Source organism: Petromyzon marinus, chromosome 12 (genome assembly GCF_048934315.1).
Source record: "Petromyzon marinus isolate PM22_M1 ecotype Great Lakes invasive population chromosome 12, UKy_Petmar_22M1.pri1.0, whole genome shotgun sequence".
Classification (NCBI taxonomy): Eukaryota; Metazoa; Chordata; class Hyperoartia; order Petromyzontiformes; family Petromyzontidae; genus Petromyzon; species Petromyzon marinus.
The window spans coordinates 4,985,458-5,002,044 of NC_133678.1; the positions used below are offsets into that span (position 1 = coordinate 4,985,458).

The window sequence follows — 16,587 nt, forward strand, 5'->3', positions numbered from 1 at the left end:
TCGGCCCGCGTACGCATCTCTCACGCGTTATCTCGCATTGTGCTTCACCCAATATGTTATGTTATTATAACGCGATTTATCCATCACGTGGTGCTTGCGCCACACTTATAGCAAGGCAAGGCTTCTACCGCTAAGGTGCTCTTTCGCAGGAATAGTTTGCATTACTTCCACCCAAGGGAGGAGGGGGGGGCGATGCCGCTATATGGTAATGACACTGAAGTTGCAGCTAATTTTAAATATTGGGAAACTTGGGACCATGACACCAGCACACGATGGCCTGCTCATTTCAAATGACATCACACGAAATGTACTGCCCGCAGAGATACAGCGGGTGCATATGTACAGTTACACAAGGTACACTTAGTGGTGTTAACCAGGGCGGCCTGCCGGGTTTCGAACCACGGACTTCTGCAGCAAGCGGTGAACGCCCAGCCGCTGGGCTCGAGGAGAGAACGCTACGAGGGGATTGACACGTGATGTACACAGCATTCTCAGCTTCAATCGGTGCTTTCCATCAGATGGGATGTGTTCAGAAAATTATTGGGCACCCGCAGCGTGTAAAAGACTTGATTAGACAAACGACAATTCACCGAGGAGAATGGCGAAAGTTTAAAGATTCACGTCCCCTGGTGCCTCACGAACAATGGGGTTTGGGAATCCTAGCACACACAGCCGGCCTGTGTTCCATCTGTAATCATGAACCACTGTCCTCCCAGGCAAGCAATGTCACATCACATCACAAGGTGTACGCATTGTGACCCTAAACCGGGGGTCGGCAAATTAAGACGACAAGAAGAGCCATTCTTTTCGGATTCTGTAAAAAAAAAAACCCTCCTATTTTAAGAGCTGCAATGCTTGTGGTGAATACGGGACGGTGGCCCTTAATAAATAACGTCACGAAAGTATCAGTCCTTAAAGACCCAACCCCTGCCCTAGACAACAGTTAAAATGAGGCCTTAATGTATCCATAAATATTTCGAGGTCGCCCGTGCACCCCAGTAGACACCCGACGGACAAAGAGAACTCCACCGGGGACAGGACGTGGTGTGCCGGGTGCGGAAATTCCCTACGGCTGAAATGAATTCCGTGCTTCTCTCGTCGATCGCGTTTCACCCCCATCGCCAAGTTAAAAAGGCGCGCAGGGCAGCGGCAAGACGGGAGGCGTTCTCTGTACCAAACAGCAGCCCCATTGGACTAAGTGCGGTCGTGATTAGCCTCATGGGCAAGCGGCTCAACGGCAAAGGCCCACGCGGCCCCTGGAGTAATTGGGACATGAAACCCGCGCGGTCGATTCGCTTTTGAAACGTGGGGGGAGGGGTTACCGGCTGCCCCGTTTTAGCGAGCAACCTCTTAAAACGTCTGGGGTGCATTCTTTTTTTTTAATAATTATTTTTAAAAAGCTCGTGCTTGGCTCTGGCTCTGGTTCTTCAACAATGAGCTCGAGAATATTGCGGCCTGGAAGTTGTGATTTCATGAAGGGGGCTGGGCTTGCCTGGCAATCGGGCTAGATCCGCGCGTGGGAATAATGCACTGGTGCAGACGAGTAGGATCCAGTGGAGTACAATGTACAAATAGACGGGGGGTGGGGGATATCTTTAGAGTTTAACAGAAGATGGGTTATAATAATAATATCAGTTTCAAGGACAATGCATATATTATCATAGTATGTTTTTTTGTTTGCATTTTGACCGCAGGTATTGTGGTTATTGCAGCAACATGAACCCTTGTAAAAAGGTTTCAGTGTAGTTGCCAGAAAAAAGGGGAAAAACCCTATTATTACATTTTGGTACTGGCAAAGGAGGTCGAATGATGAAGAAGATGGGTTCTTTTATTTTTGGGGAGGTGGTTGGATGTTTTTTTTATGTCTGTGCAGGGAAAGCAGAGATAGACAGCTTCAGATCAGTGACAGGCAGTCACGCCTCCGATACGTACGGTGCGAAATATGTTCGACATACAGGACATACATCACGTTTGCTTGTCTACTGTGTAGCAGCTGCGGCGGCGGCTTGGCGATGAGTCTTTGAACCCAAACTAAACTTTTAAATATTACCAGGTAAGGCCCACTGAGCTACACAGCTCTTTTTCATAAGCGATGTGGTCACAACGAAGTGGCTTATCGTGTGGAAATGTATAGGAGTGAAATACTCTTAAGCGAGTGTTGTTCCTAAATGTGGAGGGGGGAAACTGGAGGACCCGGAGAAAAATCCACGCGACCACGTGGGGGGGGGGGGGGGGGGGGGAGACAGAGAGACGCAAACTTCAAATATCCATCAGGCGTCATTGTCGGAATCGAACCACCGACCGCCTGCATACCAGGCGATGGAGTTAACATTTTGCCATCGCGGGGCCCTGAGGTGTGGTGGTAGCATCGACGGCTTTGGCCATGATGGACATCGTCAGCTTGAGCCATGAAAACGAAGACGCTTTACAGAGAGAGAGAGAGAATCGCAGGCGGAAAACAAGAGGATAGTCTTGAGCCTCGATCCTCAACAGGAGTTGGGGGGCCTCATCAGTGCGGACAGGCAGTGGACGGGAATTGCATTGGCGGTGAAAGCTGCAGTAGAGGAGGAGCGACCTCCCCGTTTGAGCGCAAGTCAACTGGAGGCTGTGACAGAACTCTGGCAACGCTCCACACACACACGAGGCACTGTTTTATTGCCGGCGTGCGGCCGTCAGCGTTGCATCTGAGAGAAACGCAATTTATTTCTCGGGGAAACTTCACGGCGCGGCCTTGGACGCTAAACCCCCGCGCCGTTGCGAATGCTGGCCGGGTAAAGTGCTGCGCTTTGTGTAGCAATGCCCACGGAGGGGCTTTTCGCATTCGTGTCTTGGTTCAGTGGCCCTGGTGGATAAAAGCAAGACGTCTTTTGCCCCCGGCAGAGATAAGTGAAACGCGATGTGCCTATGGGCCCAGTGACCTGAATTCGATTCCCCGGCCACGGCTAACGGCAGCGGTCAGATACATCTAGACCGGTCACAAAAACCCGCCATCGATCATTGCGACGAAGTAGCGGATTTAACAAATGTCCGTAAATTATTATTGTAAGGTTGTGTTATAAGGTGGAGATCAGTTACCCATTCGCCACGCTCCATTGTACTGGCCCTACATTCTAACCAAGCGTGGATTCGATTGTCGTGATTTCTGTGGTTGCAACTCTGTTCTCCTTTCAACGCTGCTGTGAATGTAGGCAGTAGGCACCTCTAGCACCTGCAACGACCAACCCAGAGCCCTTTAGACAACGGTTGAAAATCATCGTTTCTTAGGCGCGCGATTCGATGCGTGCGTCGTGAGCGTACGAAGTGGCCCCTGCTTGCAGCTACACCGAGAGAGGGAAAGCGATGAAGAGGAACACGTGGATCGGGGAACAAGCACAAATTATAGACGTCGTATTGACAATAAATAAAAGTCAGCGGCCGTGGGCCGGACATGAACGTTGAACTTCTTTCACGCTGTAGGTAGCCAGCCGCGCTAATCGGCGGTGCGGGGGAAGAACAACAAAATAAACGCAAACGGCAGTTCTAAAGAAATTAGTTTTAAAACTAGGTGATTAAAAAGTGCTTGGCTCAAGTGGCTTCCTAATGTCGGAAGGAGGAACGTTCCAGACGGCCGCAGAAGCGGATCTGAAAGCGCCGCGCGATGCAGCGACCGCCGTCTTTGTTCGACGTTTAGCCAACGATCCGCTGCGAGGATGACCGGGGTTTGCGTGATCACGGTTCATGCTCCTTTCATTGCTGATGCAATGAGTCCATTCAGCATATCCATAAAAGCATCGTTATTTATTCATAGGTCTCCACTCTTTCAATAACCAGCCGTGGCACGCTTTAACCCAGGTGGCACAGAGTGCTGCGACGAAGACGGCTCACGTCCGTCAAGGCCCATTCCGCGATGCGTCGGGTGCACGAACAACGCTGACTCGCGTATACGGAGAGAGAGACAGAGCGCGGACAAACGGACGAAGAGAAACATCAACAACAAAACCGCACCCGCACTGAGCCCAAACCGTGAAGAAAACAACATCTTTAGAGACTAAGCGGGGGTGAGGGAGAGAGAGAGAGTTCAAAAAAATAACTCAAAGGAGACTGCAGCAGTTAATCACTTTGATTGAACCATTGATTTTCGTTGACGTGTAGCGGTCCTGTCCGTGCGGTTGGGGTTCAGTCGTCCGGCATAATTATTAAGAGCGCGCCGCGTTTTGTGGTGGCGGCTTGTCGGAGCGCGACGATTGGTCGTTAGCGCGCGCGTGCACGTGCGTGCGCGCGCGCGCGCTCGTTGCGGGAGACGCGCGGTGGTGACGATGACCGTCGGTGCAACATTCCGAGAGGGAGCAGCATCGCGCGAGCAATAAGGGTGACTGTAAATGCGCAACCCTGCGATTGCTCGTCCCGCGCCCCCGCTGGATGAAGGAACTCTTGCTCGAGACAGCCCCTCCGAGAATGTTCGGCCGATGCCTCGACGCTGGTCGAGGCATCTTGGCAGAGGTGGCAGTGGCCAGACTTTGACTCTATCGCACACGACCTGCTGCTGATCGACTGACTGCGAAAGAAGTTCAACATATCCATAGCCTCGCACAGAGACCCATAGACTCACATAGAGACCCATAGTTGTTGCCCATCCCTCACACCTTCGATTAGCACAGCTGGGTACGTGCAGTACGAAAGAAGTTCAACATACATAGCACTGTGGTGTAGCCGTGCATGCAGCTGGGTGCGCGGATTTGGATTTTTGGAAAGATGCCCATTGTTTTAACTGTCAAGCCGGGTGATTGAACCATGACCTTGTTAGAATGACTTTCAACGGAAAATTGTAACGTCTCCAACCAAGCAGTATCTCACGAACTGCTCGGGATATGCCATGAGGTTATTGATTGACGTCTTGAGCCAATAATGATAATTATCATAATGATCCTTTAGCCAGCAATTACATTTTTTTAAATGCTTCATTTCATTTCCAACTGTACTGTTAGGGTTATGTCATGCGGTGAAGAATCCATTTGGAGCTCCCCACAGAGTTGTGCGTTAGTGCATTTAGTAGAGAGCAACCTGCAGAAGTAAATACTACAGAACTGTTCCTGAGATCCCTTGCAGAGGCATCTTTGATTCACACACTAGGGGAAGCAGTCTCCCACAAGTCCTTTTACAGAGAACAGCTTGTATCTGACAGTCAAAATATTGGTGGTCACAGTGATGGTGGTGGGGAACGGTAGTGTAGTGGTCAGCGCGCTGCGCTCTAAATCTGTCGACAGGAGTTCGATTCCAGCTCACGGCCAACACCAGTGACAATTATTTGAACCGGTCCTGGGCCTCCCCTAGGTCGACTCAGTCTAAAATGAGTAACGATCGCCACTGGGGAGACAAAGGCAGCCGGGCGTGGTGCTGACCACCCACCCCCTCGTGTACCGTTTCGGCCTTCATAGGTGCTCGCTAACAGCACTTGCCCCAACAGTCTGTTAAACCCAGTTTTTCAGTGGTGCTGTGTCAACGCAGCGTCCCCTGCGTTGTTCAGTTACCACCAGGCAGTTCGTTGACGGGTAGGCACAAGACCACAAGGTCATTAATCTGCTGACACAAGCATAATCTATCAGCCGATAATTAGTAAGAGTATCATTTGCTAAAAAATCAATAATATGATTCCGAAAAAGAGAAACGCTTTTTTTTTCAAGCGACCTATGCAAAAAAAAAAGCCCTTCGAATTATTTGTGAATTACTGCACCGGCAGTTAATTTTGTTCAAGGTAAAATATGGTCAAATAACTCCCTTGCTGCGCATGGCATGGTGAGGCCCTCATTAAGCAGTGGCTGTACATGTATATAATTATAAACACACCAAAGGAGGCAGCAACATGAAGATAAAACAAATCTATTCTTTAATTAAACACAACCCTGCTAACGTGAAAATCCATGGATTCGCCTGGGGCGCTGTTGGGGTGTGGTAAATCTTTGCACGCCCAATAAATATGTACAGTCGTCTGCTTGTTTACCGCTCTGACCCCAACATGCATTGGCCTCTCGGGACTCCGCGGCATCTAAAATCACCCTCCGTTTCTTGAGGCCGAGCCAATGCCCCGTTCCATCGTAACACGCGCAAAAACGCCGCAGCCCCTTTGTCAACCCACTGCTGGATGAGGGCCTTCCCCACGGGAACTGAATGCCCACACTTAACCAGCGTGGGTTGATTGAAGGGCGGCTGGCACAGACAACGGGAGCACTTGACAAGCAAGAGCGCAACGACGGATTGTCCCCCGCTGAACCTCTTGCCGCCTTACATCGTAGCCCCATCGTGGCGTAGTTTCACAGTTATCGAGCACGAGCCACGCGTTCCCTTCGACCGCCGCGCATTAGTAGACAGACGGCGCGTTTGATGCGGGAGGGGGGGGGGGACTGCTCATGTTCGGTGGCGGTGACACCGCATTTAATGCGGTCCATTTTAATGCGCCTTCTTACACGCACGCGGAGGCCCGCGCAGGAAAGGGTGCTTCACAAACAATGTTAACACTTGTACGGAACTATCGGGTTTTTTCTCATGGAAAAAGAACGGGAAAATGCCGCAATGTATGTTTAAATATTGACTTAAAACTTTGGTGACCGCAGGAATTCATATTCTTTGGTTCTTTTGGTAAAGTGACGTATATAAAAAAAAATCAAGTGCATAAAAATAATAAAATAAAAATATGAATAATAGACTGCCAGTACGCTCACTCAGTTTAATAACCATTGCTACAGTCTACATTATAGGCTGCCAGTACACTCACTCCGATCAAGAACCAGGCTACAGTCTACATTATAGACTGCCAGTACACTCACTCCGATTAAGAACCAGGCTACAGTCTACATTATAGACTACCAGTACACTCACTCCGATCAAGAACCAGGCTACAGTCTACATTATAGACTGCCAGTACACTCACTCCGATTAAGAACCAGGCTACAGTCTACATTATAGACTGCCAGTACACTCACTCAGGTTAAGAACCAGGCTACAGTCTACATTATAGACTGCCAGTACACTCACTCCGATTAAGAACCAGGCTACAGTCTACATTATAGATTGCCAGTACACTCACTCACGTTAAGAACCAGGCTACAGTCTACATTATAGACTACTAGTACACTCACTCCGATCAAGAACCAGGCTACAGTCTACATTATAGACTGCCAGTACACTCACTCAGGTTAATAACCATTGCTACAGTCTACATTATAGACTGTCAGTACCCTCACTCCGATTAAGAACCAGGATACAGTCTACATTAATGTGTTTTTTTAATTTTTATTCACTTTATTTTTATTATTATTTTTCTATCTACGTGAATTTGCCGAAAGAACCAAAGAGTATGTTTAAATAGTTTGTTTTAAACAGTCAAAGAGTCTCCCACTTGTTCGCCATCATCGTCAACGCATGTCTGGAGTCTTCTCCACGTGGTCTCCAAAGCCCGGAGGCACACATCTTGTGGTGTTGTTGCAAACTCTCCGAAGTGTTAACATTGTTTTGAAGCACCCTGGATTCCTTTTGCCGAGGGAGTGGGGGGTCCGTGGTGGTGGGGAGGGATCCGTGGTGGCGGAGGAGGCGGGGGGGGGGTTCCGTGGTGGCGGGGTTAGCTGGGCCGTGTCGGTGAGTCGATGGGGTCGAGCTACCGGCGTTCACTGCAAACAAATTGCCATCGATCGCTGTCCGTGGTGCTGGGTGGGCTCCTGCGTTGGGCCGGCGTGTGCACACATCGGCGAGGCCAGGCCACTTATCAATATGACTGATCTAACGCTCGAAGCACTTGGCAAGCCCTACAGCTGAACAGATTATGGGGAGTTTTTACTGTTCTTAGCAGGCTGATGAATTGCGAGAGGCGAATACGCGCGCATGTGTGTGTGTGCGTGTAACAGAGATGTGCATGTATGTATGGAATTATAGAGTCAAAGGAGAAAATGCGTCCGAGAGGGGATGGTCGTTGCGGAGATGGAGTGATGAGATCAGGGCAGGTGCGGGAAGGAGATGGATGGTAGCAGCACTGGATTATGGTGATGAAGGTGTATGGATAGAGTTGAAAAAATATATCCATTCTTAGATTCAATAAATATTATTCTCCCAAAACATTCATTCAATCATGCGTGAAAACCTGTCATTTGCAAGTAATGGGAATGATGGGTTAAAGTTACTTGAGGCTAAGTGGACTGAACAAAAGTGCACAAATGAGAGAAAAAAAACAAATAGAAACAAGAGGGCACAGCGTAAATATATAAATGTTGTGTCGTTAAAACCCGCCACCACCCGACACAGCCAACCAGTCAGGGTTGTCACGTAAACAGAACGTGGCCAATTCGTCACTAGGCACGTTCTGTTTATGTGACAACCCTTATTAGTTGTCTGTGTCGGGTGGTGGCGGGTTTTAACGACAACATTTATATATTTACGCGATCTAACCCCCCCCACCCCCCCCCAAAAAAAATAACGAACCTCTTAATATATGATATTGGTGGCGAAATCCTGCCACGCGTTGTTGCGACATTGATCGTTGTACAGTGTTCACGTAAATGCTCCAACGTGTACGCCTCTGTGTGCACCAGCCCGCACTGGAAGAACGTGCTGAATGTTGATCAAACAACCCCCTCGACTCGCCGCGTGAGGCATCCTTGTGCACGTAGCGTATTCTATCCCCGCGCGTGGCAGCAACATGTTTCGAAGTTAAATACCAATGTCGGAGGGGGGGGGAGGGGGGGGGTGTCTGCTCGTCACGAGAGGGCTTTCAGGAGGGAGTTCGTGTAGTTTTACTAGTTCCTCGTCCATTGAAGGAGCGCAGACTCCAGTAGTGGACTGTGTGTGCCGATAGTTTGAGTCGCGTGGCCACAATTGCACTGCTGTGGCTGATATTCGTGACGGAGATGCGCGTATGTGACTGTTGATGTTCTGATGCTGTTGATGGTTACATTGGTGTCTGCGGGGGGGGGGGGGGGGGGTGTTAGAGCCAGGAGGTGTGATGCTTGGGTCTCGAATGAGGCGCTTATTCTGAGCGACCGCGTTATTCCACTCTTACGTTCCACTTTAAGTTGTAACATACAAAGAGGGGTCGTAAATAAGACTACATTTATTTTAGTGCAACCAATGACGTTTGTGGGGGCATCGTGTCAAATTCTGAAGAAAATTCCCCCTGGCAAACCAAACAGAAGCCGCCGTGAAAGATGCACAATTGTAATGAGTAAGACAGAAAAGAAAATAAACACGTGGTTTGAGAACAAAACCACGATCCAATACATCGCAACCATCGTCAATTATGATAAAAAAGAAAACATGCCAGCCGGAAGCGGGTGGGAATTGATGAGCGATCCTGGAAGGGGAATATCAAGGAGGAAAACCCAGAGCGGAGATCCAATCGATGATTAATTCAAGCCACGTACGGAGTCTAAATGGGTTTCACGTGAACAATGTCAACACAGATAAAATCCACGTCCACGCTCAAGATCCGTTTATGGGATTGTGTTTGTGTATTATAGTACGTTGTTTTCGAGCCGCGTGTTCGTTATGTATTGTGATGGTAGTCGGTAGCGGACCTTGTCGACTTTCCATTGGCTTTAGCCCCACCTAACCACAGCAGGTGACTCACTTGGGTCACCGATGATGGGAGTAGTACATTGTAAATGTGTTGCTCCGGCTGATGCCCACTCCCAACACGGCCTTGTGTGATCGCCCGTTGTTTATTGCGTGCGCGCGTTAACTCGCCAACATTTTAACAATGCCGTGCACGTTTAGAAAAGCAAAACAACTAAAACTTGTCTTTAAACACAGTCGACCTCTGTAGGAAACCAAGAAAAAAGAATGAGACACGCGAGACTGTTTTGATGACGCGACCTTCATCGAAAGGATGTTCCCGTTCTGTTAATGTTTCAAAAAAATATTTAAAAAAATGTAAAATACGTAAAACAAAAAAAAAACAACTACACCCTTCTTTTTGGCACCAATGGACACAGGCCTCGTGAAATCCGCGTCCCTGACACGCGAATAAATAAATGTGTGTACATCTCGACATCACAGAGCCGGCGGCCATCAATTTAAATGCACTTCGAATCATCGTAAATTATTCCCCTAAAGTAACCTTTAAGTATATGCATAGCAGCACTTATGGATTCGTCGCTGCAGTATGTCACGCTGAAGGGCCATTCCCATTGTCACGGTCGGGTCGGGAATCAGCCGAGTCAGCAGTCACTCCTTCTTGGCCTGTCGCCTCTCTGTCAACGTGGGACCGATGCTAATTCACTAAGTACAGCAATACGGGCGCTAAGCATACTCTCACACTGAGCCGACGTCTTTCAATGGAATTACAATAAGAGGTGGGGTGGGGTGGGGGGGAATAACGCGGCTTATTCAGATCAAAACCACATTGGGAGAGCGAAAGATGAACGCATGGATTATTTTTGGTACGTAGATTAAGAGGGCACGTGCATGTTAAAGGTATCAGTCATAATGACGTTAAGCAACTTTAGTGGGTTTGCGCGCAGACTCGTCGGATAGACGGGATGGATGCGTGTAGATCATTTGGATTATTTCGCTGCTATAAATTTCCACGCGATACGCCACTTCGTCGAGCGATCATTTGTGTTCAGGTCGCTTCTAAAAAAGAAGCGAATGGCTTCAGTGGGCTTTGCCTGGTCAAAATAAGCATAGTCTAGTTGTATTTGTGTTTTCATATATTATTGTGATTTGCTTAACCTTTCCAATACTTTGCACTCCTATCGAGATTGCGTATTGTTTATCGTTGTAGCTTTCTGACCCCGTGCCCCTACTGGACATCTTTGAAAAAAAAAACGGCTTTATAACCCATCGGATTCCTCCGGAATAAATACAGATTCTGACTGATGCTGGATGACAATGGCGATGGAGTGGTAGCCAAGGGAGAGAACGCGCCGGACAGGAGACCCACCATGATGGTAGAGCGATGAAATCAGCTGCTCGCGTGCAGTTACACAGGTGGATTTGTTTCCTCGCTTTATGCGGGTTCGGTTTGTGCGATTTCGCGTCTATATGGCTAACCTATTTCTACGCACAATTCGCTATATGCGGCTTGAAGTCACTCGTACGGGGCCATGCGATCGTCATTTGTTCGTGGTAGAACTCGTGTATTTGTCAGGGCACATACATTTTTACTGTCATTTAGATTTCCCAAAAAACACTTTCATTGAAATACACAGTGCTTTTTTTGCAGTGAATTGTAATCCCAGAAGTGTGGTGCGTTGGTGCTGCGGTTAGCGCACTGCACTATGAGCATGGAGACCCGGCTTTGATTCCCGGCAATGTTTAACATCGGTTACGAGTGACATGATATCTGAATTGTTATTGAGTCCCCCATTCACCCACCCAAGCTGAACAGCTTGGTGAAGTGTCGTCAAACAACATCCATAACCGCATCGGGAGGCCTTCATCCAGCAGTTGATTGACAAGGGGCTGTAGATTATTAATGATTAAGCCTCCGTATGTGGTGACGTGCCAGCAGAACCTGTCAAACTGTAAGGTAGCATCAGCTGTTTCAGTGGCCACACTCGAACAGATGTGGACAGTAAAGAGCACAAACCATCATCATGCGAATTCCGATCATCATCGCAGCAGCTTTTGGCTGGCCAACTGCATTGCACACTTTCAGATGCGCTTTCGCGGCTATCTGGAACGCTCTTCCTTCCGATATTAGAAAGCCACTGGAGCTATGCACTTTTAAATCTAGATGGGAAAAGTCAAATCCTTTAAAACTGCTTTTTGTGTTTAGTTTGTTGTATTTTCCCCCGCACCTCCGATTAGCACGGTTTTGCTACGTACGGTGCGAAAGAAGTTCAAGGTACATACGCAGTGAACGTGTTTATGTGCTATTCTTGCGATTGGATGGCTTGTCACGATTCCGGGTCACGATCTGGAATCAAGCATCGAGTCTAAAATAATTAATCCGTTATTACACGGCACGAATTGTGGCACGCTTACCGAGTCACCGATAGCCGAGTCGAAGCCACGCGTCATCGTTCGTTAACGTCTTCAGATTGAATATTAAAAAAACAAACACAGCACACATAATCCTCAAAACACCAGCGTCTCGCTCAAACGGTTACAGCCGTAAAAAAACGCACTGCCGCGCGCAAAGAGAGCAAAGCGTGGGTATCTCGTGTAAGCGCACTGTGAACTCCACCCCCGACACTCGCAGTGCGTCTATTATATATTTCCCCGTGACATTTATTTTTACATATATGTACAAGCACATATCTCGCAGTGAAATAGTAAAACTTTACACCTTACAATTTAAATTTCATAAACATGTGACCAGGCGCACGAAAACGCTCAGGAATAAACTGAAATGACTCCAATAACTGAAATGACTCCAATAACAAGATGAAATCCTTTACCAAGTTAATGTGTTCCTTCGCTCTATAAAGTTTGAACCCCGATCACGTGCAACGATCGATCACAATGGGTGCGCAGACAAACTGAATTGACTCCCTTCGCAAGCGACTGGTTTTATTGATCGCGACTCTTCGGGTGATCCGGCGTCTGTTGGTGGGTGGGATGGAGGGGAGGGACGTGAAGTATGGGGGGTGGGGTGGGGGAGATGGGATAGAGGGCAGGGGAGGGATGGAACGCTTCACGGATTTGCGTGTCATCCAGGGGAAGGATGGAGGCGGGGAGAGAGATTGAGAAATGGAGGAGAGATATTGATGGAGGGGAGAGAAAGGGAGGTGGAGGGAGGGATGGAGGATAGGAATGGAGGTGGAAAGGAGAGGTAGATGGAGGAGAGAGGTGAAGCGATGGAGGGGAGTGAGGCAGGCGGAGAGGAGGGATGCATGGATGGAGGGAGAGAGGTGGAGGGATGAAGGTAACGGAGGGATGGTGGGGAGGGAGGGAGCAATAAAGGGGAGGCAGCTTGTTTGGGGAGGGGGGGGGGGGGATTAGTAACAGGGAGTTGCCAGAGCGGTAGTGACTTGGCGTGCCGAAAATCCCAGCGCAAGTGCTGTGCGAGCGTTGGCGCTTGCCGGAGGAGGACGCAGAGCCACGTGCGGCGTGGCCACCGGCGGGGCCCGGAGCGCGCAGAGACACTGAGGTGGAGGTGCAGCGGCTCGCGTCTCGGTGGGGGTCACGGAACAGCTGAACCCTCGCTCGCTCGCTCGTACGCACGAAAGGGTGGTGCTGTGAGAAGTTGTGACGGCGCAAGGAGGCCGTGTACGAATGATATTTAGTTGCCCAGGTAGATGAAACAACAGAAACAACAACAACAAAAATGCCATCACGTTTGGTGACCATAGGCCCAAAACGTCAAGTGGCCAGCAAGGAAAACAAGCACGATTCACGGTGTAACATGTGAGAGTTACCACGTGCTCTTGAATTGAGCAATGTTGTACGAATTGGGAGAGTAATGATTCGATACGGTTTCATCACGCTTGCCAATGAAGATTGAAAAAAAAATGGTTATGCCTCGGTTCTGTCTGCAAACAGAGCAGGCACGATAACGTCCGCGAAGATGGTGACCCAATATGAGCCAAACTTTTTGCGTACATTTGCGTTGCTAAAATCGTCCACATTCATCGCAGGACTCCGTAGAACTTGGGCGAAGCAAGTGTAATTTCTGCGAAATTCTAAACTAACGCACATTTTCAAACACACAAATACCCCCAATTTACATCGACCCCTTTTTACGTCGTTTTCGCAAATAAGTCGTCACTCGATTCACACCACCAACTGATTTGCGTCGCCCCAACCCCACACTTACGTCGCTGACAGCATCGTCCGGCCTGTCTCGTTATCCGTCGTCTCTCAGCCTTCGCACTCCGCCGACTTACCCTGTGGATCGCTTAGATTCGCGTCGTTTCGACATTCGCCACCGTTGTCGCACCTTGCAGGAACGCATCGCAGATGTAAACCCCGGGCCCTGAGCCGCGAGTCGTAACTTTCGAGTACGAACGCGTCGCGTGCGAAGAACGCGTTACAGAAAACAACGCGTACGCATAACCGCACGCCCCATTTACCCCCACTCCCCGCCAAAAAAAAACAAGTTGTTGTCTTTGAAGATCAAGGCTGTGGGTGCCACTGACTCGCATTTCGGTGGCAGGTCGTTCAATGTCGTTCTTCAGCGCAAGGTCCACGTGCCACTGGCGGGCCCCGTGGTGGCCGTAAGTGAGGCCCCTGATGTGCGGCCCCCCGACAAGAAACAAAAAGTGACAACACCACCCCCGTCCCCCCATCATCATCATCATCATCATCGTCGTGCTGCTGTCAAACCCCTCCCCCCCCCCCCCCCCCAATGGTTTAAAATGTGCGGCGACCCTCACCTCACACTGATGACGTCTCATCAGCGACAGAGGCCCTCCGAAAATTAGTGAAGGACACTGCTCTAGTTGAACCTCCACCCCTACCTCGCCCCCCCCCCCCCCACCCAGAAGAGGTGTGTGGTGGCCTGGCTGCTGCTGCTGTTGTTGTTGCTGCACGTGCGCTGCGCTACGTCGTCGCGCGTTTGAGAGACGTCCGATAAGTGGGGGCTTGCGCGGCGGGTCGATGCGCTTGACACCTCCCCGTGATTGGGCCCATTAGACCGCGCGCATCAATCCTCCCTCCGGTGACAGCATCTGCATCGGGGGAATTTTTCGTGCAGGCTCGGGGAAAGAAGAAGAAGAAGAAGAAGAAGAAAAATCACCCGCGACTTTTCCCGTCGGCGAAACGAAGGGAAAAGTTGCAACGCGTCGTTATAACGGGGAAGTCCTGGCTCCGTGAATTGACATTTAAACTCTAAACTAAACTTTGAAAATAAAAGAAAAACTATTTTTTTTTATTTTACCAGGCAAGGCCCACTGAGCTGTACAGCTTATTTTCCAGAAGCGAACTGGCCACAAACGATAGCTGAACGAGGTGTCTTATCGCGCGGGAATTTATAGCAGACACAATACTCCAGACGCACGCTGAGTCTAAATGTGGAGGGAAATATCGGAGGACCCGGAGAAAAATCCACGTGGACACGGGGAGACGGAGAGACACGCAAACCCCAAATATACAGCAGCAGGCATCGTCAGAGTCGGGATCGAACCCACGACCTCCTGTATACCGGGCGATGTAGTTAACATCTCATAGCCACCGTGGTGCCGAGAGATGATTTAAAGGGACTGCGTGCAGTGGTTAACGCAACGTGGTCCTGTAACACGCGTGCGTGGTGAATCTCTGCGACCCTCCGCGTCAATCCGCTGCTGAATGACGACCGCCAGACGCCGTGAGAATCGTGGGGGTTCATTTCTCGACAAATAATTATACCATTAAGGAATGGTTGAAATGTGTTTTTGGTTTTTAATTCATTGTCATCTTACCCCCCCCCCCCCCACTGATACTACTGTGCGAATAGAGAGGTGTTTGTCCGTCATTCTGTATTAACTTAAGAGCCAAGCAGTAATACCAGAATGGTCCTCACGAGAGACACGGGAATTCAATTAAAATTCTTAGCCGTCCCGTTAGGAATTGTACAATGCCATCCCTGCCCGTGACCTTGACAGACATTCCATTCCTGTCCCATCCCCACTCCGCCAGGAATGGTTTCCTCCCGCAATGAAACGAGCTCATTGAGCAGGCACAGGGCGGAGTGGTACATCGCAGAGTCACGCAGAGGTGGCAACGGCTCGCGCATGCCTTCATCCAGCAGTTGATTGATCATGGTTGATTGATGATGGTAACGACACCCTTTGCCCGTGTCCTTGGGCTCAATTCCCATCCCATCTCGTGAGCTGCTAAATTATTAAATCCGCTTCCCGTTCGTTCTCGTGGCCATCATTTCTATTCCCGCGCATTCGCATTTTCTGTTGTTGTTACTTTATTTTCATTCCCATGGGATTTGTGAGGCCCGTGGGGGATTCCCTAGATGAATTAGCAGTCCAATCAGTAATTCAATTGAATGTGTTAATTAGGTCAACATTTAGCGTGCCAGTAGTTAAAGTAAATGTAAAGCCCATTGTGACATTTTTTTGGCATCGTCTCGTTGAGATGAAATATCAATTCAGAACCCTCGCGGAGCAATGCGTTGACCTCAGTCCGTGCGACGGAGGTCACGCATAATGAGGGTATCGCAGACCGACTTCTGTGATCGCTCTGAAGTGGCCTCTTATCCACACATTGAGGATGCACTGCGCTTATCCAAACGCGCCTTGCGATAGGCAACGTTCGTCGCACGGCACTCGAAAGCGATGTTTAATTTCTCACAGCCAAATTCAGCAACAACCACAACAAGAAAGAAAGATACAATTTGATCGGTTTATTTTCACGCAGTCACTGGTGTCTATAGGCTGACACCATCAACGCACTACGCAAGATAAATCAGGTTTAAATCACGGGTGCCTGACCGCATTCGAATCCAGAATATCGGTGGGTCAGCGGCTGGGTGCTCCGACCGTTGAACCGGTCAACCACCTCCAAGTGATCAAACCATTTTAAATTGGTTGTCCCGTAGCACTGAGACACAGAGCTTGATGCGCAGAGGCCGCTATCAGTTAACGGGTCGGCTCTGGCAGCACCCGGGGGTAGTTGCCTAATAGATAGAGACGTCCTGCAGGAGCACAAAGATGCAAGCTGACTTGCGGGCTCGCGAGCGCGCACGTGCGT

The 16,587-nt window shown here is 49.3% G+C and overlaps 1 protein-coding gene across 2 annotated transcripts in view; it reads right to left on the reverse strand.

The window, feature by feature from the left end:
• The window catches only part of LOC116941643 (serine/threonine-protein kinase 3-like), a 146,975-nt gene that overhangs the window by 6,245 nt on the left and 124,143 nt on the right, over positions 1–16,587 (reverse strand). The gene's annotated exons all lie outside the window — the stretch shown is intronic.